The sequence below is a fragment of the Vicugna pacos genome, unplaced genomic scaffold (assembly GCF_048564905.1).
Source record: "Vicugna pacos unplaced genomic scaffold, VicPac4 scaffold_19, whole genome shotgun sequence".
Lineage (NCBI taxonomy): Eukaryota > Metazoa > Chordata > Mammalia > Artiodactyla > Camelidae > Vicugna > Vicugna pacos.
In genome coordinates this window covers 77,995,245-78,020,827 of record NW_027328740.1, presented here as the reverse complement: position 1 = coordinate 78,020,827, position 25,583 = coordinate 77,995,245, and the positions used below count along the sequence as shown (strand labels likewise).

The 25,583-nt window shown below is 40.5% G+C and overlaps 1 long non-coding RNA gene across 1 annotated transcript; it reads right to left on the bottom strand.

Annotated features, from left to right (window-relative positions):
• Positions 1 to 11,151: 11,151 nt before the first annotated feature.
• Positions 11,152 to 25,240, bottom strand: LOC140693595 (uncharacterized). Its single transcript, XR_012069359.1, has 4 exons — positions 25,066 to 25,240; positions 24,793 to 24,889; positions 18,057 to 18,180; positions 11,152 to 11,400 (listed from the first exon to the last, which is right to left on the bottom strand). It is a non-coding gene; the product is annotated as an uncharacterized lncRNA (long non-coding RNA).
• Positions 25,241 to 25,583: the final 343 nt, after the last annotated feature.

Sequence of the window (25,583 nt, the reverse complement as noted above, 5' to 3'; positions counted from 1 at the left end):
ATAAGTGTGTGTGAAACCGTCCTTCACCTAGCTTGAAGGGAACACAAAGTTTCTTTTCAATTGCAAGCTCCACTTCATACATATATATGGGGAGGTAGAAGCTCCAACTCAGTTTTACAGTGAAAAAAGCAGGCACTTCAAACGGGCACTAGGAAACAGACTGAGAAACCAGAGTAATTGTTTCTCCTGCATCTCGTTCCCTTTGTGCTGGATGAACGAACGTCTCTCCACATGCTCATTTCTGAGAGATAATTGTGTGTGAAAGCCGTCCTTCACCTAGCTTGAAGGGAACACAAAGTTTCTTTTCAGTTGCCAACCCCATTCCAAACATATATATGGTGAGGTACAAGCTCCAACTCGGTTTTACAGTGACAACGGCAGGCACTTCAAACCGGCACTAGGAAACAGACTGAGAAACTAGAGAAAAGGTTTCTCTTGCAACCCGTTCTCATTGTGCTGGCCGAACGAACGTCTCTCCACATGCTCAATTCCGAGAGATAAGTGTGTGTGAAAGCCGTCCTTCACCTAGCTTGAAGGGAGCACAAAGTTTCTTGTCAGTGGCAAACTCCACTCCAGAAATATATATGGGGAGGAATAAGCTCCAACTCGGTTTTACTGTGCAAACCGCAGGCACTTCAAACCGGCACTAGGAATCAGACTGAGAAACCAGAGTAAGTGTTTCTCCTGCAATCCGTTCCCTTTGTGCTGGATGAATGAACGTCTCTCCTCGTGGTCAGTTCTGAGAGATAAGTGTGTGTGAAAGCCATCCTTCATCTTGCTTTTTTGGATCACAAAGTTTCTTTTTAGATGCATACTCCAATGCATACTTATATATCGGGAGGTTCAATCTCTAACTGTATTTTACAGTGAAATCTCCAGCAAGTTCAAATTGGCACTGGAAACATACTGGGAAACCAGAGTAATTATTTCTCCTGTAACCCGTTCCCTTGTGCTAGATGAACGAACATCTCTCCACATACTCAATTCTGAGAGATAAGTGTATGTGAAACTCATCCTTCATCCAGCTTGTTGGAAACACAGGGTTTCTTTTCACTATCAAACCCCACTGCATACATATTTATTGCTAGGTACAATCTCTAACCCTTTTTTACACTGTATATTGCAGGAACTTATAAACGGCAGTAGAAAACTGACTGAGAAACCTGAGTATGTGTCTCTCCTGCAACCCTTTCCCTTGGTGCTTGATGAATTAACGTCTATCCACGTGCCCATTTCTGAGAGATAATGTTTGTAGGCGGTCCTTCACCTAGCTTGTTGGGAACGCAATATTCATTTTCAGTTGCAAACTCCACTGCATATCTATTTATGGGGAAGTACATGTTCCAACTCTGGTTTACTGTGAAATGTTCAGGTATTTCTAACTGGCACTAGGAAACAGACTAAGAAACCAGAGTAAGTGTTTCTCCTAACCCATTTCCTTGTTCTTTGAGAGCGAACGTCTCTCCACATGCTCAGTTCTGAGATATAAGTGTGTGTGAAAGCTTCCTTCAACTAACTTTTTGGGAACGCAATCTTTCTTTTCAGTTTGAAGCTTCACATTTGGAGAGACTTTTTTTCATCTAGCACAATTGAAACTCGTTTCTGTTAGAAACCTCAACCTGGTTTCTCAGTCTGTTTCCTATTTCCGATTTTAATTTCCTGCGATTTTGAATATAAACATTTTTGTAGCTTATACCTCCCCACATATATATTTGTAGTGTGGTTTCCAAATGAAAAGAATCTTTGTGTTCCCAAAATGCTTGGTGATTGTTGGTTTTCACACACACACTTCTCTGTCATATTTGAGCATGTGTAGTGTCGTTCGTCTATGTATCATTAAGTGAATGTGTGTCAGTTATAACACTTACTCTTGTTTCTCATTATGTTTCCTAGAGCTGCTTAGACGTTCCTGCAGTTTTCAGTGTTAAATCGAGTTCGAGCTATTACCTCCCCATATATATGTATATAGTTTTTTTCCAGTAGAAACAACTATGTGTTCCCAACAAGCTAGGTGATCACGGATTTCACAGAAACTTTATTGTCAGAGTTCAGTATGTGAACAGTCGTCCATTCATCTAACCGAAAGTGAATGGGTTGCAGTAGATTCATTTACTCTGTTTTCTCAGTATGTTATTTAGTGTCAACTTGAAGTTCATGCAATTTTCACTGTAAAACCAAGTTGAGCTATTACCCCCCTATTTATGTATGTAGATTGTTTTCCCACTGAATGAAAGTCTGTGTTCCCTTCATGCTATTTTTTTGATGGCTTCCACACCGTCTGAACTCTCAGTACTTAGCAAGTGGAGAGACATTTGTTCATATAGCATAAATAGAGTAGGTGCCACTAGAAACTCATACTCTGGTTTCGCTGTATTTTTAATATTTTCGGTTTGAACTTCATGATGTTTTCACTGTAAAACCTAGTTGGAAAACGTACCTGCCAATGTATATTTATGTAGTGTGTTCCTCACTGTAAACAAACTATGTGATCCCGATAAGATTTTTGATTTTCGGCTTTCACACACATTTAATTTTTGAAACTGACTACATGAGGAGGGATTCGTTCATCTACACTAAACAGAATGGATTGCTGTATATACACTTACTGTGGGGTCTGAGTATGTTTCCTAATTCTGGTTTCAAATTGATGCATTTTTCACTGTAAAACCGAGTTGGAGCTAGTATGATCCCATATATATATACAGTGTAGTTTCCCACTCAATAAAACTTTGTTTTCCCAAAAAGCTAGGTAATTGATGACTTTTACACTGACCTAAATCTCAGAATTTAGCATGTGGAGAGAGTTTAGTTCATCTAACCTAAAGGGAATGGTTTGTAGTAGAAACGCTAACTTGGTTTCTCAGTATGTTTCCTAGTGACGGTTTGAATTTCATGCAGTTTTCACTGTAAAACCGAGTTGGAAATATTACCTCCCCATATATATTTATATGGTGTAGTTTTCCAGTGTAAAGGAAGTGTGTGTTCCAAACAAGATAGTTGGTTGACGGCTTTCACACACTCTTAAATCTCAGAATTGAGCTTGAGTTGTGACGTTTTTTCATCTAACATGAAGGGAATGTGTTGCAGTTGAAACATTTACTCTGGTTTCTCAGTATGTTTCCTATTGCCGTTTTGAAGTTTATACACTTTTCACTTTAGACACGAGTTGGAGCTTGTACCTCCCTATATATATATATATATAGAAAGAGAGTAGTTTCCCACTGGATAGAATGTGTGTGTTCCCAAGTTGCTAAGATGATTGACGGCTTTCACACACAATTAATTCTCAGAATTGAGCATGTGAAGAGACGTTCGTTCTTTTAGCCAAAAGATAATGGTTTGCAGTAGAAAGAACTTCCCTGGTTTGTCAGGATGTTTCTTAGTGTCCGTTTAAAGTTCATGTATTTTTCAGTGTAAACCCGAGTTGGAGGTATTACCCCAATACATATATATATATGTAGTGTTGTTCTGCACTCTTTAGAAACTATGTTTTCCCTACAAGCTAAGCTATGTTTTACATATGCACACATTCATCCCTCATAACTGAGCATGTGTAGAGGCTTTCGTTCAATTAGGATAAAGGGAATTGTTTGCTGTTGAAACACTTACACGGGTTTCTCAGTCTGTTTCCTCGTGCCGGTTTGAAGTTCATGCAGTTCTCACCGTAAAACCGTGTTGAGGCTAGTACCTCCCCATATAAAATCATGTCATGTATTTTCCCCATGAAAAAGATTGTGTTTCCCTAACAAGCTAGGTGTTTGATGGCTTTCACACTCACTTACTCTCAGAATTGAGCATGTTAAGATACGTTCTTTCATCTAGCATAAAGAGAAGAGGTAACACTTGAAATAACTACTCTGATTTCTCAGTATGTTTCCTAGTGGCGGTTTGAAATTCATGCAGTTTTCAGTGTAAAAACGACTTGGAGGTATTACCTTCCAATATAGATATATGTAGTGTATTTCCCCACTCAAAGGAAACTATGTTTTCCCTACAAGCTAAGTTATAGTTTACATTCGAACATATTCAACACTCAGAACTGAGCATGTGGAGAGGCATTCTTTCAACTAGCTTAAAGGGAATGATTTGCAGTAGAAACATTTTCTCTGTTTTCTCAGTATGTTTCCTATTTTGGGTTTGAAGTTCATGCAGTTTTAACTGTAAAACCGATTTGGAACTAGTACCTCCCCATATATAGGTATTTAGTGTTGTTTCCCTCTGAAAAGAATTTGTGTGTTCCCAAAAAGTTAGCTTACTAACGGGTTTTACACTCATTTAACTCTCAGAATTGAGCATGTGTAGAGACATTCATTCATATAGCATAAAGGGAATAGTTAGCAATAGAAACACTTACTCTGGTTTCTCAGTATATTAACTAGTGCCGGTCTGAACTTCATGCATTTTTCACTTTTGAATCGACTTGGAACTAGTACCTCCTCATTTATACGTATGTAGTGTATTTCTCCAATCAAAAGTAACTGTGTGTTCCCTACAAGCTAAGTGATAGATGGCTTTCACACAGAGTTAGCTCTCAGAACTGAGCATGGGGTGAAGCGTTAGTTCATCTAGGATGAAGGGAATGGGTTGCAGTTGAAACACTTATCTGGATTTTCAGTTATGTTTCCTAGTGCCAGTTTGAAGTTCATTCAGTTTTCATTGTAAAATTGACTTCGGGCTAGTACCTCCCCATATATATGTATGTAGTTAGTTCGGCACTCAAAAGAAACTGTGTTCCCTACAAGCTAAGTGATAGATGGTATTCTCTAGCATTAAACTCAGAACAGAGCATGTGGACAGGCTTTCATTCGTCTAGTATAAAGGGAATGGTTTGCCCTAGAAATAATTACTCTTGTTTCTTAGTATGTTTCCTAGTGTCGGTAAATTTGCTGCAGGTTTCACGGTGAAACAGTTGGACCTAGTACCTCTCCATATATATGAATGTATTGTAGTTTTCCACTCAAAAGAATATGTTTGTTTCCAACAAGCTAGTTGACTGTCGGCTTTCACACACACTTAACTCTCAGAATTGAGCATGTGGAGTCTGGTTCGTTCATCTAGCATAAAGGGAATGGGTAGCATAAGAAACACTTACTCTGATTTCTCAGTATATTTCCTTGTGCCGGTTTGAATTTCATGCAGTTTTCACTGTAAAATCGACTTGGAGCTAGTACCTCCCCATATATATGTATGTAGTGTAGTTCCCCAGTCAAAAGAAACTGTCTGTTCCCCACAAGACTAGTGATAGATGATTTTGCACACATTCAACCCTCAGAACTGAGCCTGTGGGGAGACGTTCGTTCATCTAGGATGAAGGGAATGATTTGCCGTAGAAACACTTACTATGGTTTCTCAGTATATTTCCTCGTGCCAGTTTGAATTTCATGCATTTTTCACTGTGAAACAGAGTTGGAGCTAGTACCTCCCCATATATATTTATATAGTGTTATTCCCAACTCAAAAGAAACTGTGTGTTCCCAAAAAGCTAGGTGATTGACGGCTTTCACGCACACTTAAGTCTCAGAATAGAGCATTTTAAGATACGTTCATTCATCTACCATAAAGGGAATGGGTTGCATTAGAAACACTTACTCTGGTTTCTCTGTTTCGTTCCTAGTGCTGGTTTGAATTTCATGCACTTTTCACTGTAAAGTCGACTTGGAAATATTACCTCCCATATATATGTATGTATTGTTTTTCCCCACTCAAAAGAATCTGTGTGTTCCCTACAAGCTAACCGATAGAAGGCTTTTGAACACATTCATCTCTCAGAACTGAGCATGGAGAGAGGCGTTCATTCATCTAGGATGAGGGCAATGGGTTGCAGTAGAAACACTTAGTCTGGTTTCTCATTATTTTTCCAAAGTCCGGTTTGAATTTCATGCAATTTCCTCTGTAAAACCAGGTTGTTGCTAGTATCTCACCATATAGATATTGTGTAGTTTCCAATAGAAAAGAAACTGTGTTTTCCCAACAAGCTAGTTGTTTGATGGCTTTCACACACATTCAACTCTCAGAATTGAACATGTGTAGAGGCTTTCGTTCATGTAGCAAAAATGGATTTTGTAACTTTAGAAACACTTACTGCGATTTGTACATATGTTTTCTAGTGCCGGTTTAAAGTTCATGCAGTTTTCAGTGTAAAACCATGTTGGAGCTACTACCTATCCATATATATATATGTACTTTAGTTCCACACTCTATAGAAACTGTGTGTTCACAACAAGATAGGTCATTGACTGATTACACGCACATTCAACTCTCAGAATTGAGCATGTGGAGACGCGTTCATTAATGTAGCATAAAGGGATTGAGGAGCCATAGAAACACTTAATGTGATTTCTCAGTATGCTTCTTAGTGTCAGTTTCAAGTTCATGCACTTTTCTCTGTTAAACCGAGTTGGAGCTAGTACCTCCCCATATATATTTATGTCGTGTGTTTTCCCACTGAAAAGAAACTGTGTGTTCCCAACTAGCTAGGTGATTGACGGCTTTCACACACACTCAGCTGTCAGAATTGAGCATGTGGAGAGGCGTTCATTCATCTAGCATAAGTGGAATTTGAAAGCGATTATAATGACCTATGTTGGTATTAAAACAGTAAAGGGAGCATTATTTAAGAGCCTGTATAGTTATGGTCAGCATACATGACAGAATTTCATTTTCAGCAGATTTCTTTTTTTATGGTTCAGAAAACTTAATTCTTTCCTGTAACTGGATATAGATAGTGAATGTTTTATAGTCTTTTAGCAACTGCTTTAAACTAGAATTGTTACTTTGCTTTTGGTCTTTAAACTAAGGGAATATCCAGAATTCCAGCAGCAGTTCAAATGAAAGGGCCTGAACCTTGCCTATTAATTGTTTTAAGTAGAGTAAGAACAACTGTAGACTAGGGTACTGTGGATAACTGAAGGGCTGCTTGGATATGTTATATGTAAGTTATATTTTCAAAAATTATTTATATCATGAAAATCAATCAACCTTGGTGATCTATTTGGTATAATTTAATCTTTAATAATGTAGATTTTGATAGCCCTCTTATTTATGTAACTTATGAAAACAAGTTGGCTTTATATAACTACTTTTTAAATAAATGATTAAATTTTGGGTTTTTTTTATCATTTGCTTCTTAAAAATAGGATATTAATTACACAATATGTATTTTCCTTCAAGTTCATACTTTTTTCCCTAAACTATCTTGACTTGTTTAGATAAGTTAACCCATAGTCTGATTTATTTTAAACACTCATAATGTTCTTCTGTCTGTTGCTTTATTAGAGAGCAAGAATTCCTTGTTATTTTTAATAAAATATACTTGCAGGAAACTATACTGGGATTCTTTCATTCACAGAGTCAAGCAATGATTCCTGTTTTGTTAGATCAGCTGTCTAGGCCTCTTAACTTCCAAACGATTACATGGACAAAGTTAAAAACGCCATAAATGATCCACTAAGAAAGTTTATTGTGTTCCTTGATTAAAAGTATAAATATGGGTCAGCCTTAAATTCGGATGTAAAGCTGTTATGAATTACATGAGTCTTCTCCAAAATTCTTTTGTTAAACATTTTTTATTGATTTATAATCATTTTACAATGTTGTGTCTAATTCCAGTGTTCAGCACAATTTTTCAGTCATTCATGGACATATACACACTCATTATCACATTTTTTTCTCTGTGAGTTATCATAACATTTTGTGTATATTTCCCTGCAAAATTCTTTAATTTGGGCTTTAAACCCTCCAATAAAATACTGGTTTGAAGGAAGAAGAAAGTCGAGAATTGATTCAATCCAAATTCTATGGGAATAAACAAAGCTAAATGTTTTAGTCATTTTTTGAAGCGGAACAGATATGTTTTCTGCACCATATGATTTTAATATTATTCATCTGAACATACGGTTTAGACACCATGAGACCACAAGCCAACAAACAAGATGTCAGGTAAAGCAAGAAAAAAAACTGAGGGGACTTTCTACTGCAAAATTTCCCCTAAATCGAACTGTAATAGAGAACAAATCTGACACCACATTGGATCTGTTCCTTTAGTTTGAAGCACTGTGCCCTGTTTTCCAGGCTTAAACTTGCTGGCTCTGCACCTTTTGTAAAACAACGTTGCCTTTAGCCTAAAACCTACAGGAAAGCCTATTTTCGGGGCTCTGACCTTTAATGATGTTAGCACTTCTGCACTTATGCAAGGATGGCAAGTTGCAAAATAGAGAATAACCTTTGTTTTGTTGGAGGTTTAAAGGGACACCACAGCCTGACCCACATGGATGACTGCAAGAACAAAGAATGCCTGCAGCAAGAAGTTTGCACAGCCAACCACACTCCCTCCCCTTTTTAGCTTAAAAGGGGCCTGAATTCTGACTTGGGCAAGATGATTCTCCAGGACATTAGTCCCCCATCTTCTTGGTCTGCCAGCTTTCTGAATAAAGTTACTATACCTTGCTCCAAAACCTTGTCTCCTGATTTATTTTTGTATCACTGTTGTGTAGCGAGCAGAAAAAGTTTGGCCTCGGTAACAGAACCAGCTTTGTCATTCCGTCTGATGTGAAATCTCTCTGGGTGTACACGTGCTTGCCTGGTGGTGGTGGTGGTGGTAGGCAAAAATATTTCACTTCTCCTGATTTCAATAGGCTAAAATTTCCTGCTATTTAAGTCAAATCTAGACTTTTACAGAATCACCTGCAGATGTGCTTCTGGAAGCCAGAAAAATTCCAACAATGAAAATAATTCTATTGTCTCCAGACAAGATACTTTTCCTCAAAACTAAGTAGCTGTGAGACACACTTCAGGAGTACAGATTGATGCAGTGTGCTTCATTTCCCATGTTGTTCCAACACAATTTTCCAGTTATATCAAAGTAAATTAAAATCGGTCTTCAACAGCAGATGCTCTGGCATGATACAACAATGTCAATTCCACTTATTTATTGAGCCAGAGCAGATTTAGAGTAAATGATTTTATACCAAACGCCTGCTTGATGTCCTCTCTTCTCCCTTGTGGCTAATTCCTTCTTCTTTCTTCCTAAAAGTTCTCCTGTTATGGAGTTAGCCCTTACTGTGCACATTCAATTGGGAAGGCACAAATTAAATAAATGAGGGGATGACATGCATATTTAATTCTTATTTATACATAAATACAAGCACAGAGGACCTGTGTCTTGGAAGACGTCACTTCCTAATGTGGGCAAGAGGATGGTCTATAGTTCAATCAAAGATCTAAAAGCAGTTTTCTAGGATATAATAAAGCAATGCCTGAGTTATAAGACAGAACAACCCCTGGATATGAATCAGTGGCACCAACCAGTGGGGGCACATGTGTGCACACACACGCCCATGCACACGGAGCAGCCTTGGAGACACTCCATCTGTGCTGATGGAGCAAAGTCATGCTGGGGAGATGAGGAAAAAGTGCCTAATACAATCAAATCAGGACATCTGAGGAATGGGTAATAGGAGTCAATTGAATTTTCTGCTTTGCTGAAGGTCAAACAAAAACACTTTTAGTTTCAAACGTCATTATTAAAAATGTTCTTAAAGCACAGGAGCCTGTTTTCCTGCCTTGCTTAGTGTCATATGCCATATTAAACATGACAGATTTATGCTTCTCTGACTGTGGAATGGGAAAGGCCTTGCTGTCATATTCTGAATATTAGTCTATGTTTTGCAGCACAGTGGATACTGAAAATGGGGCAAATTGAGTGAATGGGAATGGACATAACCTAGCAGTCATTGACTGTGTGTGATTTGCCAACTTTCTCCAAAAAGTAGGGGTAGCAAGCAAATCAGATAAATTCAGGGATCGTGGGGTGGGGAGTCGGGTGGGCTGACAGCTGGGTGGTCTCAGGTAGCTGTTTTACTGTGTAAAATAGTGACTATGATCCACAGTGACACACTGTCAAATTCTTGTGCCTGTAGCTGTGATACCTGGCCAAGTCTGTGCAGCCAATTTTATCGATGGTGCATAATGAAAATAACTAACCTTCCCTGAGGACCATCTTATGTGACATCCATTCATTGACTCACTGAATTCCCTAAGCACACTTTTTGGTACATAACTGTCTTAAAATATGAAGCAGAGATAAAATGAAGCTCTAAAGTGTTGAAACCTTGCCCGAAATCATGCAGATGGGAAGATGCCATGCCGGGAGCTAAGCTTGGGCCAGACTACAGAACCTGAAGGGCCCAGCAAGTCCCCTCACTCAGGAACCTGGCCCACAGCCACTGCCAGGCCCTGTTCTGTTTCTATGAGTGTTCATGGGAAAGTGCCATGGACTTAGCATAAATATGACTTGATTAAGGAATTCAAACTGGGATAGAATTTTGTTGGGGACTGTAAGCTGGGAGTGAAACTGTCAGTGAAGTAAGGGAGGAAACAGCCCTGGTTGTAAGAACATTTCTAGGGAAGAAGGCTCCCTGATGGGCTGGCATGGGAATCGCTGTGGTTGTGAGCCCCCTGTTGCCCTGTGTGGGAGTGGGCAGGGAAGGAGAAAGACTGTTCAGACTGGTCAAAGTCACTACAGTTTGTAAAGAGCTGAGGTCTGTTCCCTCACAGCTCAGACACATGCAGGACATGAGGATGCTTAGCTAATGACCAACAGTGGGTAGCAAAGCCCAAGAGTGGGGTGGGGAGGAGAGATGGGACCACCTTCTAGAAGAACCTCTGCCCCAGGGTCCAGGAATGTAATGAATGATTGGGGATTCACAAAGGGTTTTTATGGCCTCATCAGGTAGTTCCTACTTTAAAATGATAGTCTGGAATATATGGTAAAATACGGTGGAATGACTGCTCTTATTTTAGTTTCTGCAAACACTTAAATGGATGGATTTCTATCTCCATTATACAAGCACTGCTGGGTAACCTTTAGAGCCATGTGAGGATCAAATGAAGTGAGTACTTATTAATACTATTACCATGCTTCTACTGAATTAACACTTCAGCAACAGTATAATGGCCACGCTTCTTAACAACTGCCTCTGTAAGAGCTCTTGTAAGTCACAAATAAAAATTATAAAGAAAATATATTAAAATAATAACAATTACAGTTACAACAAATATGTTGTTTATAGCAATGATAGTGTTAGCATCTCCCTCTCATATTAAACAATACCCAACATTGGATTCCTTAGGAAGCAATGCCAATGCATGTTTGGACTTTTCAAAGTCTTCAGCCCATGAAGCCTTTTTACTCACATTGGTCCACCACAGCCAGAATTGCTGTTCCTTGCATGGTGGGCTGCCACGCTGCAATGTCCTGGGCTTTTTCTGGCACCATGCGTCTATACTGGATAGTCAAGTTTCCACATACCCACTCTGATTTGCAATATATTGTTCTCCAGAGCCAACGGAGGGGCCACTGGAAAGAGGCCACAGATAAGGTGGTGAACCCAAACTGAATACCTGTTAAAGGAATGGACACACAACATGGAGTGGTGGATGGATGGAAGGACAACAACAATTCCTCTACTCCTGTAAAGAGAGAGGGGCAAATGGTGAACTAAATCCCAAAGAGAAAAGACATTCATGGTAATAATATTATTCAACAGTGAAAGAATCCAAACAAAAGGCAAATATAAAATCTCTCGGAAGAAGACTCATTACAAACTGTTTCTTTCACGTATATAACCTTAGTAGGAATAACATACTTAAAAATCTTCAACCAATCATAGTTATTTGCTGGTAATAAACTTGGGAATCTTGAAGCATATTATTCACTCTCAGTGTTGATAATACAATCTTGGAAGATGATTTGTCATTGAGGATTAAGAAAAAGAATACTGTGGTTGTATATAAGAATTTAAAAAGGAATAAGGAATGTACTTTTGGGAAAGCTCTGCATAGAGAATGTTGGAGGAAATGCACTGAAAATAGGCAAGTGAGCAAGCTCCCTTGAGTCTGGGAAGGTGAGTGCAGCACATTCAGAGAGTCTATGAAGTTATTACAAGTCACAGAAAGGTATGCAATTAAAGTGTCTTCCTAAGCAAAATATCCTTCTTCAGGAATTTTTATCTTGATATTTCTATGGTCTGTGTGGTCACAGGAAGTCAAAGTTATGGTGGTGGCTTAGAAGTTCTTTTCTCTCTGTCTGTAATTTACAGGACATTGCTACAGATGGGGCAGCAGAGATCTGCGGTAAGCTGTTCCATGGGGTGGGGGAGCAGTTAGAAATGATAAGGCCAGAGATCTAAAAGACTTTTAGACCCTAACCGGCAGACTTTTAAGTAAACTAGCACAGGTATGTAACTAAGACAGTGGATGAGAGGCAAGTTTGTAGTCCCTTCAGTGTTACTGCTCAGTCAAGGGATAGGGACCACTCTGGCCAGGAATGGCAAGACAGTGGATTGGGTGGATGAGTAGGAGGAGCTGACATTTGCTTCTGACCTGAGAGGCAGGGGTGTGTTGCAGAAAAACTGACAGTGCTGGAAAGAAGCCTCATGTCCACAGCCTAAAAGGAGCTGTCATATTCAGGGAGGTCACAGAGAAAGAACCAGAGTTAGTGATGCCACAGGGTCAGCAGCGTGGCAGCAGTGATATCAGTATATGTTTCCATAACCCACCTAACCCTACATGAACACATCTGCCTACAGGGGGCAGGTAAGTAGCAGAAATATGTGGAGTGGGTGCAGCCACTGGCAAATTGGCAAGTGGACATCTTAATGAAATGCACTGCTCACAGTCACCATATTGGAAAGAGGGCCCCACACTGTCAGATCCCTTTCTTATTCAAGAGAAACTAGAAATTAAGACTTCATTAGCAATCATCCCTCTTCAAACCCAGAAAAGATATCATTTATAATGACAACAAAGGCACAGACTATTCAGAAATAAATTAATGAAAAATGTTAAAATGATTCTGATAAATGACTTAAAAAGAGAAAAAAATGATAATTGAATGAACAGTAGAATGCACCATCCTCTTCAGTTGGCAGACTCAAATTTGGGGGACTTGAACATTTTTTCTCCAAAATAAATTTAGTATCTGAATGCAAATTTAGTTAATAATCCTGAATGGATTTAAGAAAAAATTCTGAAAGGTGATCCTAAATTTCTTCCAGAAATATACACAAATATACAAATAAAATAATGAGGAGGGATGTTTGAATTTGTAATATTAGGGACATTCTGGAAAAGGATAAAATAGGACCAACTGTAGGAGATATTAATCTATGGTCATGGAAACAGTATAGAAATAGTGCACTGAGAGAATGAATGAAATAGAACACATTTCAAGAATAGACGTGGATATTTAAGAGATTTTAGAAATATTATAAAACTGACACTTAAAATCAGTGGATTCAGGTACTGGTGTAATTAGCTAAATCATTAGAAGGCCTGGTACACTGTCCTCAATTTTGACATTAAAATAAATTCCAGAAAATTTTTAATTAAAAATAAAACACTAGAAATAACCCAACATGATTTAATCTGTTCAGATATTCAAGCGAGAAGAACTTTCTAAAAAGCTTTTGGAACAAAGACCAACAAGAGCAAAGGCCTAGCAACTCAGCAAGGCCAGAAACGCCCCCTGTAAAACAAAGCTGACCCTCTCCCAACCCTCTCTCACGGACCTGTATTGCTCTCTGATACTTTCTATACTTTCTTCTTCCCTTTAAAGTCCAGTTTCTTGGAGAAGTGCCTGCGCTGATGACTCCTCCAGGGCTCAGAGCCCTGCATCCCCCACAGCCCCACCACGGCACTGATACAGGAGTTGCACTGCCGGTGGCTGCGTGTTTCAAACCAGTGGGCATTCTCAGCTCCTGTTTATTTGATTACCAGGTAGCTTTTGCCGTGGACAAATATTTTCCTTTCAGTGGAACATTTTCCCCCCTTAATTTTTGTTTTACTTAAATAAATTTTAAAAGCCCAGGCAGAAAAGTGTGTGTGCACATATGCACACACACAGATACACACAGATCTGTTTTTTAAAGGCTACATTAGTGTAGTCCAACTCCGCCTTTTCCTCAGTTTAGACAATTAAAGGTGGGCTTTAGCCCTTGCTTTTATGCCCCACACACCCCCCCTTTCTCACTTCGCTCCCTTTAGTCAGTGTTCAAATTCCTCTTAAGCCAGGTTACAGCCTTCTCTGTGTTGCCTCAAATCGTTTTCTCTCAACTGCACTGCTATTCTTCTTTCTCTTGGTGGACCTCTCTTCTCCCATTTGCCATGTACATGGCCCTTTTCCCCAGGGCCTCGTCTTCAGTCCTCCACCTGGCAGGACTGAATCGCCCCCACGGCCTCACCCACAGCTCCTCTGAGCTCCTGACTGGTGAATCCAGCTTAACAACGGACATCACTCCTTATATGTCCCATAGACACTTCGCACTCAAAATGACACACACAGAACCATCTCCTCGAAACCAGCTCCTCTCCTTACACTCCCCCTGCAGATCTGCTCTCCGGATGGGTCACTGGAAAGTCACCTCAGCAGCTCTGCGGCCCGCCGCCCCGGCCCTCCAATCCCCACTGCAGCAGTCACCACTTCTGCCGCCCATGTCTCTCTCTTTCTGCCCACGGCCTCTCAGCAGGCGTGTGCCATTTGTTGTCTGGGTTACCTGCGTTGGTCCCCGAAATATCCTTTCCCCCCAAAATATGGGCCTCTCCCCCTAAAATAGTATCTTCCATTCTGCTGCCAGAATAACCAGATATTCTGCAACATAAACATTATGCAATTCTCTTACTTACAAATAATCCAATATATCCCTGCTTCCTTAAGGATACATTGAAGTCTAAGCACACAAGGCCCATCGTGACAGAGGCCTTGTGCACCTGACATTCCCACCTATGGATCCTTTGTTCTAGCCCTACTTGTTGTTCTTCAGTCTGGCCAAGCCGCTTCATGCTGTGTACACATATATGTCTCCACCTCTCTGCATGAAGTGTCCACTCCCTCTACCACAAAATAGAGAGCTAACGTCCTTTCACCTTTCAAGATTCAGTTCAAATATTTCCAGCTCTAGGAAGTCCAATTTGTGTTCACCTGCTTAGCAATCCATCAACTACTCGCCATGCCTCGCCTAGCCTGGGGAATGCAGACACCAAGTCTTACCTGTTTTGGTCTCCCCAGCAGGTGATACAGTGTTTGGCATAGCAGTGCTCAATGCTTGTTGGTTGGATAAATGAATGAATCAGTAAAGAGATGAGAGTTCTAAAATCGCCCCCAGTTACTCAGCTGCCATTTTGGGAAGTTCATTCTGCGGAGTTAAGGAAATGTGAGTGCAGGTGGTGGGCAGACAGAACAGTGGTGAGGGCGTGGGGGAGACAGGCCTGGTCCTGGAGAGCGCAGGATAGGCGTGGGTGGGAGAGCACTGGAGAGAGAGGGAATGGAGGGGGCGGGTGCAAGGAGATGTTGAAGAACAACTGATATTAAATGCAGTAAATTAAATGGAGAACATAATATATGAAGGGGAAATCAAGTTAACAAAGCAAGGGTGGAAAAGGCAGTACCAGAGATGAAGAGCTCTCACTTCATCCCTCACAGCATTTCACTTATGGCACCTGCCCTCTGGGAAGGCAGCGTCAAATTCTTGAGAGACTGGTGTTTGTGCTGTGGGTGCTCTAAGTACAAAACGGTATCTTATGGCTTCCAGATTTTAAGACTGATAGATAATTTCTCTTATGTCCCATGTCTGAGTTCTCAGGCAGCAGGATCATTCGCTGGTGGGGGGAGAGATATTGTGGTTAACAACTCAGGGTTACTCTAATAATCTCAAAGGACAGTGGGGAATTCATGAAAACAAATAAAAGAGAAATTTCACTCAGAAAAAACCATATGTCATATAGAACTTTGTGGGGGCATTGGGGGCAATGTTACCGCCACCTCATCTAACAGTTTTATTTGAGTGTGTTGAAACTCCAAGCTCAAGTCACTTAAACAAGTAGGAGAACCAGGGTCCAGGCTGTGGTGCTCCAGACATGGACGGGAAGATGAAAAGCCTGACTACTGCCTCCGACAGGATCAGTCCAGTCGGGGAGTACAATGGACATGGACACGATCACACACCATCAAGACAAGAATCAAGTGCAATTCATGCCTAGACAGGAGAGCAGATAATCTCTAAATAGTGGAGGGGTCCCTGCCAAGGCTTGGCAAGTGTCCTTCCAGGCAGAAAAGCAGAGAAATATAATTCAGGCGAAGGAGACTAAGGTTGGTGGCTGGGTGCAAGGCCTAACGAAGCACAGATGGAGGGCTCCAGGGTCATCTGTCAGTAGCTGTTCCCCTTCAGCAGCTAAGAGGCATAACTAAAAAGGCAGGTGGGGTGTCATTAATGATCATGGGGAAAACTGGGAGGAGGAAATTGAGGTCAGGAGATCACCACCAAAGGCAATTTATTTTAGAGGAACAAAAATAATTCAAAAAGCACTTGGAAATTCTATCTCCCATGAATGAAAAGAACACAAAATAAGTTTCACTCCAGCGTTGAATACAGAATAACAGACTGCCTACTCTCAGAAATGGATTGAATTTTCTAATTCATCAGGGATTATTTAGATAATAGGAAAACGAATAAATCTGAACAATCTCTCTAGAATAGCTGTTACTCCATCCTGTTATGTAGGGTAGAGTTAGGCTGAATTATTTAATTGATATTTTAATGAGACTATAAATTTCTAAAAGCCTTATCAATTTCTCCCAAAAGCGTACAACTTTTCCTTTCATGACATTTATTTGACTTAATTAGAATAACTTTTTTCCAAGGCTTTTTTTGTGTGTGTTAAAATACCTAATGATATGCTGCCCCCAGAATGTTGTTGTTATTATTAATACTGATAATAGCCCCAATAAGACATATTTACAATTATGACTCATTTTGGAATAACAGGTCATTGGTTTAAAGTCCTTTTGAAAATAAGAAGAATAAACGAACATAATTACTACACCAGGGACAGCAGCTGCACCCTTAATGGAACCTGGTCACTAAACACAACAAAAGCAAAGATGAAACTCAAATCAGACACCAGGCCACAAAGCATAGCTGACTGAAGATGCCACAAGATGACCTTTCATTCACCGAGGGAACCAGATGCATTTCTATGTATAATGTATATTGTTAAAAGCAATTATTTTATATATAGAATGTAATTTAGGAAAAAGAAAACTCCATCTGTAGACTTATAAACAGGAAGCACAAAGGGGTGCCTTTGCCAACAAGAACCTGCATGCATAAATGCAAAGCCTACTGACAAAAATCCTTTCCTGTCTCCTAAGCTTAAAAAAAAACTACTTCAAGGCAGTGGTGAGCTGAAAGGGCTCAGACACAAAACGTGCACATCATCAGCCTTCTAGTAGATAAAAGTGCGCCATGCATAATAGAAAAGATAACGTTTCCTATGGAAATCTATTTTGAGATTCAACAATTTAAAGGCAACTGAGAGCTCAAAACCAAGTTCAACCAAAGAGGAACAGAGCCCAAGCAAATGTACAGAAATGGACAAAGTCATTGGAGAAGGAGGGGATCTGTGTTCTACCGATACTCCAGATCAGCAAATTCATCCTGAATTCAAGCCAGTGATGTGACATGATGTCACTCAAGGAATCAGGCAGAAACCATCAGCCAGAAGAAATAGGAACAATATCAAAGGCAGGTGTGAGATGTGGAAGGGGTGACCCTGTGAACCTTGCTGCAATGAGGCAGGATGTGCTTGCAGGCTTTCTGCACAGGCTGGCTGGCTCACATGACTCTATTTAGAAGGATATCAGCCAACAGCTGTGCCACACGGGCTACAGCCTGAGCTGAGTCACATCTAGTAACGGTTCTGAGTTCATCCTTAGACGACATGACCAGAAGGATCTGAGAATCAATGGAGGAGACGTATCTGAATGAGTATTCCATTTCATTCCTTGGCAGTAAATCTTCAGCTTTGTGCAACATAAATATTGACAAAGATACACACAGGCACCCTATTTGAAAGCCTGACTGCATAATTGCATCTAATCGAGAAAAGCGGGCTCCGTTTCAGTATGCTAGGACATTGTTTGGCTCGGTAACCAATGCTTCTGAGACCCAAAGCATACTCTAGTATAACCGACAGCACAGAAATCTCCATTGATGACTTACTCATTTCAGGGTATTCATAAAATAACCCCAGTTTGCCCATGGGATACAGATGGTTTTCCCGTTCCCATCGTGGGTTGGTCTGTTCTGCTCCCAAAACTGTGGCATCATTAGATTCATGATCCAGCTGTCAAACAGATCAAATTATAAGGCAGGATATTATCAGACCAAGGTCATAAAGGTATTACTGATATCTCAAGCTGAACACATCATCTTCCCAAGAATTTAATTTCTTGTTTTCAGGATAAATTTCTTTTTATTGCTGCCTCCCTACCCTCAAATATTGTGAAAACTAGTCCTGACTACGTGCCTTGGGTTTACCAAAATTGTAACGACTACTACTACTTTATCTCCTACCTCCTTTTCAGGTGTTCATTTTAGCTTTTAGAAGATGCCTTCCCTCATTTGTCTTTTTTACCCCCACTTCTCTCCTATTATCCACCATGGCCTTTCCAGTCTGAAAGTCGTCAGAGAAAATAAGTAAAAGAAAGAAATACAGGTTCTGTGAGCTGGTGATAAGTGCTGTGGAGGAAAATAAAGGAGAGCAAAGAATGTGTGCTAGGGAGGAGTGGGGATGGGGCAGTGACCTTTGAATAAGGCAAAGACTGAAGCAAAGGGGTGGGCAGAGGAGGGGCAGAGGAAACAGTGATCACAGGCCTGGAGGTCCCTCACGCTGGACAGACAGCATGGAGACTGGTGTGGGCCACAGTGAATAGGAAATAAGTGGTGGTTTTGGGGGTGGAGCCTTAGAGGCTGCCGTGAGGATGTGGGCATTTTTCCCTTTGAAGGAATTGCGGAGCCATGGAGGGTCACCGAGCAAAAATGTGATACTCTAATGTTGGATAGAACAGGTCCAAGACCCTAATACAAGCTGAACAAATCAAGGGACAAAGAAGTGACATGCCACCTCAAATTCAGTGCAGAGCTTGAAAGAAACACAGCCTCGACTCCCAGCCCAATGCTCTGTCCCCTTCTGGATGCTGTCCCACAGAGCTGTCTCTAAAGTTATGTTTTTTCCTCACTCAGAGGCTTGTGGGCCAACTGAATGCTTCCCCCTTTTCAAATGGCAATTTATCCTGAAAGGAAATCAGAGTTGGCAGTGAAACAAGGCATGGACCTGTAGCCTACAGAGCTGTTGTCCCTGAAAGCAACAGCTGGCGCGTGGTTTACTCGTGGAGTTCAGCAGAAGAGACAGAGCAACAACAGACAACTTAGCATCTGGCTGAGTTTCGGCTGACTGCACTGCACGTTTGGATGTATTTCAAATTTGGACAGTGAGGCGGCTTCACACGAAAGGCAGGTGTATACATCATACATGCCCACACGTCTGTATGCATACACACGTAGACACACACAGAGCATATGATGTGACTTGTAAAGAGCTGCCTCTGCTTGGTTTCCCACGGCCTCTAATTTCAGCATTAACCTTTCACTGGCCATGCTCCCAGGTTTGCTACGAGATTTCTTTGCAATGGAACATGCCCTTCGCTTCACAAACGTTCCCCAATTCTTTCAATGACATTAGGGGAAGAGCAGGGAGCCCTGGGAAATGCTGGGGATATGGACTCGAGATACCCCTGAATCTGAATCCACACTTCATGGCTTATTTGTTATTTAACTTTATTTACATTCAAAATGCAATTGTTGCAGATCTCAGAAGATGATTTACACTCACTGCTATGGCAGAATGTTGCGGTTAGTAGACTCACCACAGGATCCTCTTATTCAACACGTTCTTCCAATATTTCAGATATTACTGTATCACAAATGCCCATTTCTATATTTTGATATCTGCTTTTCAGTATAATTATCTTTCTTCTTTATTCTCTATATATTATGATTTTAGAACATTTTTCTGAGAAGTGTTCCACAGGCACTGTACATATGATACTTGGATAAAGAGATCCTGGAGATCAAAACCACATTTAAATCCTTAGATAAACTCAGCTGTGTCATATACATGGCTAGGTTTAGTCTGCTTACTTTGTTACTTTGTTTAGTAATTTTTGTTTCAAAGAACAAGATCCTTCTGTATAGCACAGGGAACTACACTCAATAACTTTTAATAGCCTTTAGTGGAAAAGTATATGACAAGGAATATATATATATATATATGAGCCACTATGCTGTACACCAAGAATTAACACAATATTGTAAACCAACTATACTTTCAACAAAAAAAGTTGAAATAAAATTGAGAGATGAAACTTCCACTGCCCAGACTGCTGTCACGATGAAACGATTCAAAGCAGGCCAGGTATTAGCAACCCCCCTGACACAGCAAAACCCCATGTGGGATCTTCCTTTTGAGCAGCACTGGCTATCCGGCTGTGGCCACCTGTAAATAGGGTTGAAGTCACTTAGACCCTTGGCTTGGGATCACCGTGGCCACAGGGGTGGGGGTCACTGCAGCACCTACGAGAATGACGGGGCCAGCCTCCTGCTGAAGCCGCTCCCCAGGCCACAGCCCGGAGCGCTGCAGACAGGTCTGAGGTCCGGCCGGGGGCGCGCAGCTCCACAGCCACTCGGAGCCCTGCGGTGCGGGTGGCGCTGGGACTACGCTCGTCCATCACCCTCCCTGGCACCCAGACTCGGGATTCTCCTGGGGGAATTTTTCTCTGCCTCATACTTCCTGTCTCAGCATTTGTGGAATCCGGTCCATGCCACAGGGAAGCAGGGCTTTTACCCTCCGGGACCCAAATCCATCACTGTATGGATCCAGGGTGAAACTTCCATGTTAAATCACCTGGCGCTCCCTTCTTGTGCTGAAATGCCCTCCCCTGTCGATGGCATTAGGTCGTATTAGAAGTCCCGACTTGCTTGTCCTTAGCTAAGACTCTGAGCCTCTTGCTCAGTCTTCCTGAGTGGAACCACTCATCTGTGGCAGAAAAGCTTGGGCTGTCGTCCACCCATCATTGTCCTCGGTCTTTTGGGTTTTCTGTTGGGTTATGGTTCTCGTGCAGGGATATCAATTTGCACATGAGAAGCAACTGTAGACATTTTAGAAAATACAGACACTGGATCCTCCCCCCTCTCCTGCCAAGGCTGGAAGCTTTCTCCCTCTAGCAGGGGTTACACAATCATTTGCTTGGGAATTGACCACACATATTGGCATAATCATAGTAAATTGCCCTTTACTCTGTGCTTGCCACGTGGCATTTTCTACTTCATGTTGTCTTTGCACCTTCATTATCACATTTAATCCCTGCATTATTGATTATCACCATTTCTGTTGAGGACACTCCTACTTGCTAATCTTGAATACAAGTATCTTTGAATCTCTTAATCTATTTCATTCCTGAGTTTCCTGTTCCTGAATTTAAAGAGTGAATTATGGACACATGTAAATAAGATTCTCTTATTATATGTATCTGACTCATCCTCTAACCAAATCATATCTGGAGAAGAGAGATTTTCTCTTTTAAACATTTGTTTTTCTTATTATATAGTAGTGCATACACATAGTGGAAAATGTAGAAAACATATAAAGTAAGAAAATTACAGCCATACATTATGTAAACACCAAAGGACAATGCTATGTCATTTGGGGCATTTAACTATTTTTCTTAATATTTTATCATAAAATTTCCCTAGGAAAGTTGCTTAACCCTGGAATTGTACTAGCCTTTTGTCCAGTACAGAATAACATTCCCAGAAATGACCCCAACATCAAAATAGTATGTGAGGCTGGGAAGGCCACAGGGCACTCAGCTTATTCTCTGAGTCCTACAAAGAATGCTGTTAATTCACTGATTTTACACATTCGATGCCTGTGAGTCACTCACTCACTCAGCTGGCTCGGACTGAGACCTACTTTATACCAGTGCCAATCCAAGTGCTGGGGAGACCCCAAAGGGAGCCTGGATCACGGCATCACTTTCCTTCATTTGCTCCCAGAATCCTACTCAAGAACCCCACATGGGATTGGGGGGGTGGAGGCAGGTGAGATATGGTGAAATTCATTTCATTATGTTCCTTTAGACATATTCAAATAGCATGAAAATAGTAGCTAATTTTGATATGTTTTCTTTTCCCTTCCTATGTATTTTTGAGAATGGGTATAGTTTTGGTGCAGCAAGAGTAATTGATAGATCTTTGGTATGGTAGGATTTTATATGAAAAATTAAGAAGGAAACTGCACTTATACAAAGAGAAGTGGCAGTGAGGAAAAAACAAGCCACCCTTGAACTTGGCTACAATTCAGAATTCCTGGTTTTCAAAAAAGGGAAACAAAATTCAAAATAAATTCCCTAAATATTTTAGCCCATAGTAGAAATACATGGAGGCAAAGTTCAGCTCACTGGAACCTAGAACAATGTGCTTATTTAAGCGAAGGTATAAACAGACCACATATACTATAATGCATCCTTTACTTTAAACTAGTTCATGTGAGCAAGTTTCATTTCACATGAATTGCTCAGTACCAGTTTAGGAAATATATCCTCCTTGATTGGTAAAAATAGCTCACAGATAACCAGATTCAACAAAATTTATTGTTAAATAATTTACTTATTTCCTTCAGGAAATGCTTTTGAGTAATCTGAGTTAAGTATTTCCTCTATCTGCTGTATTTCTTTTCACAGAGAAAAGTAGTATTATTTGCACATGACCTACTTTTACTTCTCTGGAAATATCTGACTGTGAGCTCAGGGTACGGATTGTCTACTGCACAGTAGGGAAAAAGAAGATTCATTTCACAGCGAAGATCAGAATCTTTTTTTGAGGGGCGTGGTGAGCTGGGGGACAAGGGAAATGCCTTTGTTTCGAGACAGACCCCAGTAATCCATACTGAAGCTGAAAGATGAAGCCATTATGAAGAAATGTGGAAGGACACACTGACACGCAAAGGTGTTCACTCTGCAAAAACAGAAAGAAAGAAAGAAAGAAAGAAAAAATAATTTAACTGCCCTATAAAGAGAATGGACAGAAACTTGGTAATAAGCTAGAGAGAAGGAAGGTTAGTGAAGGGAGGAGAAACAATGAAAGGGAACTTGGATGCGGTGGGCAGAAGAGCAGGTTTCTGGAGCCTACAATGAAGGATGATAAGAAAAAATAAAGTTTAAAAAAGTTACAAAGTTTAAAATAGTTTAAAAATTAAAAAGCAAAGTTAAAAAAATAAATATTTTTATAGTGGCATGGAAGATTTTAAAATGATGGAGGTTTTTTATTTCAAAATTCAAGTTGTTTGAATTTCTCCCCCATTCTCCAAACAACAGTAAGACCTGCTTGTGTAAGTGGTTTTGGGGGACACCACAGAGAGGGGCGAGCTCTGCAGTTAGGTTGGCCAGGAGCAGAATGCTGGTGTGGAAGACAAGACAGAAGAGAGTTCAACAGTTTCATGAAAACAGAAACTCAAAGCCAGAAATTATCTTAAAATGGTTAGTGTGGTAGGCAGAAAAATATTCCCCCCAATATGTCTATGTCCTTATCCCCAGAACATAGGAAGAGGTCAGATTCCCTGGCAAAGGGGGCCTATGGTTGCAGATGTGGTTAAGGTTGCTAACCAGTCGACTCTAAGAGAGACCAGCTGGATTATAGATTTGGGCCCAGTGTAATCACCAGGGTCGTTAAAGGAGGAAGAAAGAGGCAGAAGAGGGGAGAGAGGAGAGGAGATCTGACCACAGGTTCAGAGTCAGAGGCACACAACCATGCTGACCTTGAGAATGAGAAAAGAGGTCACAGGCCAAGAGACGCAGGTGGTCTCTGGAATCCAGAAAAGTCAGATACAGGTTCCCCTGAGGCCTTCAGAAAGAGCCGTGCCAACACTTTTACTTCAGCAGGCTTCTGCATTCAAGAAAACTACAAGTTTAAATTTGCGTTGTTTAGTAGAGACTTTTTCTTTTCTCTTCCTACTACCATGACGTTTGGGGATACTTGTTACAACAGCAACAGAAAGTGAATAGAGTAAGCTCCTTGAAATGTTCAGAAATTGCAGATAACACTGGACTGTCCACTTTGATGTGGGATTGGGCTTATGTGAAAATCAAAAGGACAGTGTGACCTTTGCTAACATCTGCTTTTCTCATTTTAGGAAGAGAACAGTAAGTCAAAACCTCTGTTGTTATTATTTTAGACAAGTGTCTCTTAAAACTTTATGTAACCCTGTGCCTTAGGACCCTAAGAGAGTCTCTTCTTAGAAGAACATGGATTCAGAGAGATAGTGTCTTACATCTGAGTCCCACAGTGGTCTCTTATTGGCAATGAGAGCTTGGGCATATCAGTTACCCTCTTTAAGCCACAGGATCTTCATTTGCAAAAGGAAGATAAGAATAAGGATTGTTTGGGTGATTAAATTGTACACACACACACACACACACACATACATATATGTACAACATTTAATACAGTGACTAGCACATACTAGGCACTCAACAAATTCCTGTTATGGATTTTTAAATGCATATATAAAAGGAGGAGAAATTTGCAGGAAATTGTGGGAAAACTAAGTTCATGGCCCCAAAAAGGGCCATCTCTCAATGGGCTCTGATCAGTCAGTCCCCAGTGGTGGGCTAATAAGCAGAGACTATAGCACTTGGGGATTTATGTTAAACATAAAAAGGAAGGTATTTAAACATAATTATTAAACATCAGGTACGTTTATACTTTTGGCTGGATCATCCTATCTGGAGAGATTTAATAAGCAGAGAGTCTCCACTGTTCTAGAGATGGGCATGCAGGAAAATGATGTGGGTGGGTGGGCCATTCTCACCCACCCAAGATCACATGACTGAGTACTCACGGAATTAACACCTCTTGTATGTTATTACAGATGGGCTGTCCTCCCATGATTATTGTCAGCTGTGTCATCAGTTCAAGGAGACATCACATGGGTCACACTGGAATATTAGAAAGAAAATCTCATTTAAATTTTAGATAGTTCTAACATGAAATAAAGTCATTATTTTATGCCTAAAAAAATCTAAGGAGCAGAGAGTAAAGACACTCTTCATTGGGCAACTAAGAGAAAACCTGAAACAGGTTAGATTGTCAGAACACATAGCTGTATTCACACCTCTTCATTTCTGTATTTTTACAGCCAATACACCAGATCTCATGGATAAGTCACAAATCTGCCCTTAAAGAATGTGATGTAGAAACACGTGGAGTAGTAGTTGACAAAATGGAACAAGAACACCTTCATGGCTGGGTTGTTCTCATAGTCAGTCTGGTCCTTGGGAGCTCTGCAGCTAGAATAAAGAAAAGGTAAGTCTGTAAAACTGTGAACGGCTTTGAGACCCTATTCAAAGCCACGGACACATGAGTTAACACATTTAATATGTGTGTGTGTGTGTATATATATATATATATACATATATACACACATACACACACACAATTCACACTGTTTTCATACCAGCTGTTTTGAATTTCTTAACATATCCACTATGTTAATTCCAACTGTACACACTGTTGTAAGAGTTTCTCCCACTAAGAAAGTGATATCCCACAAGGCAAAAAAAAAAAAGTCACCTGTTCCTTAAAATTTATAAGCACAACAGTATCCAATGGGCAAGAACTGTCCTCTGTTAG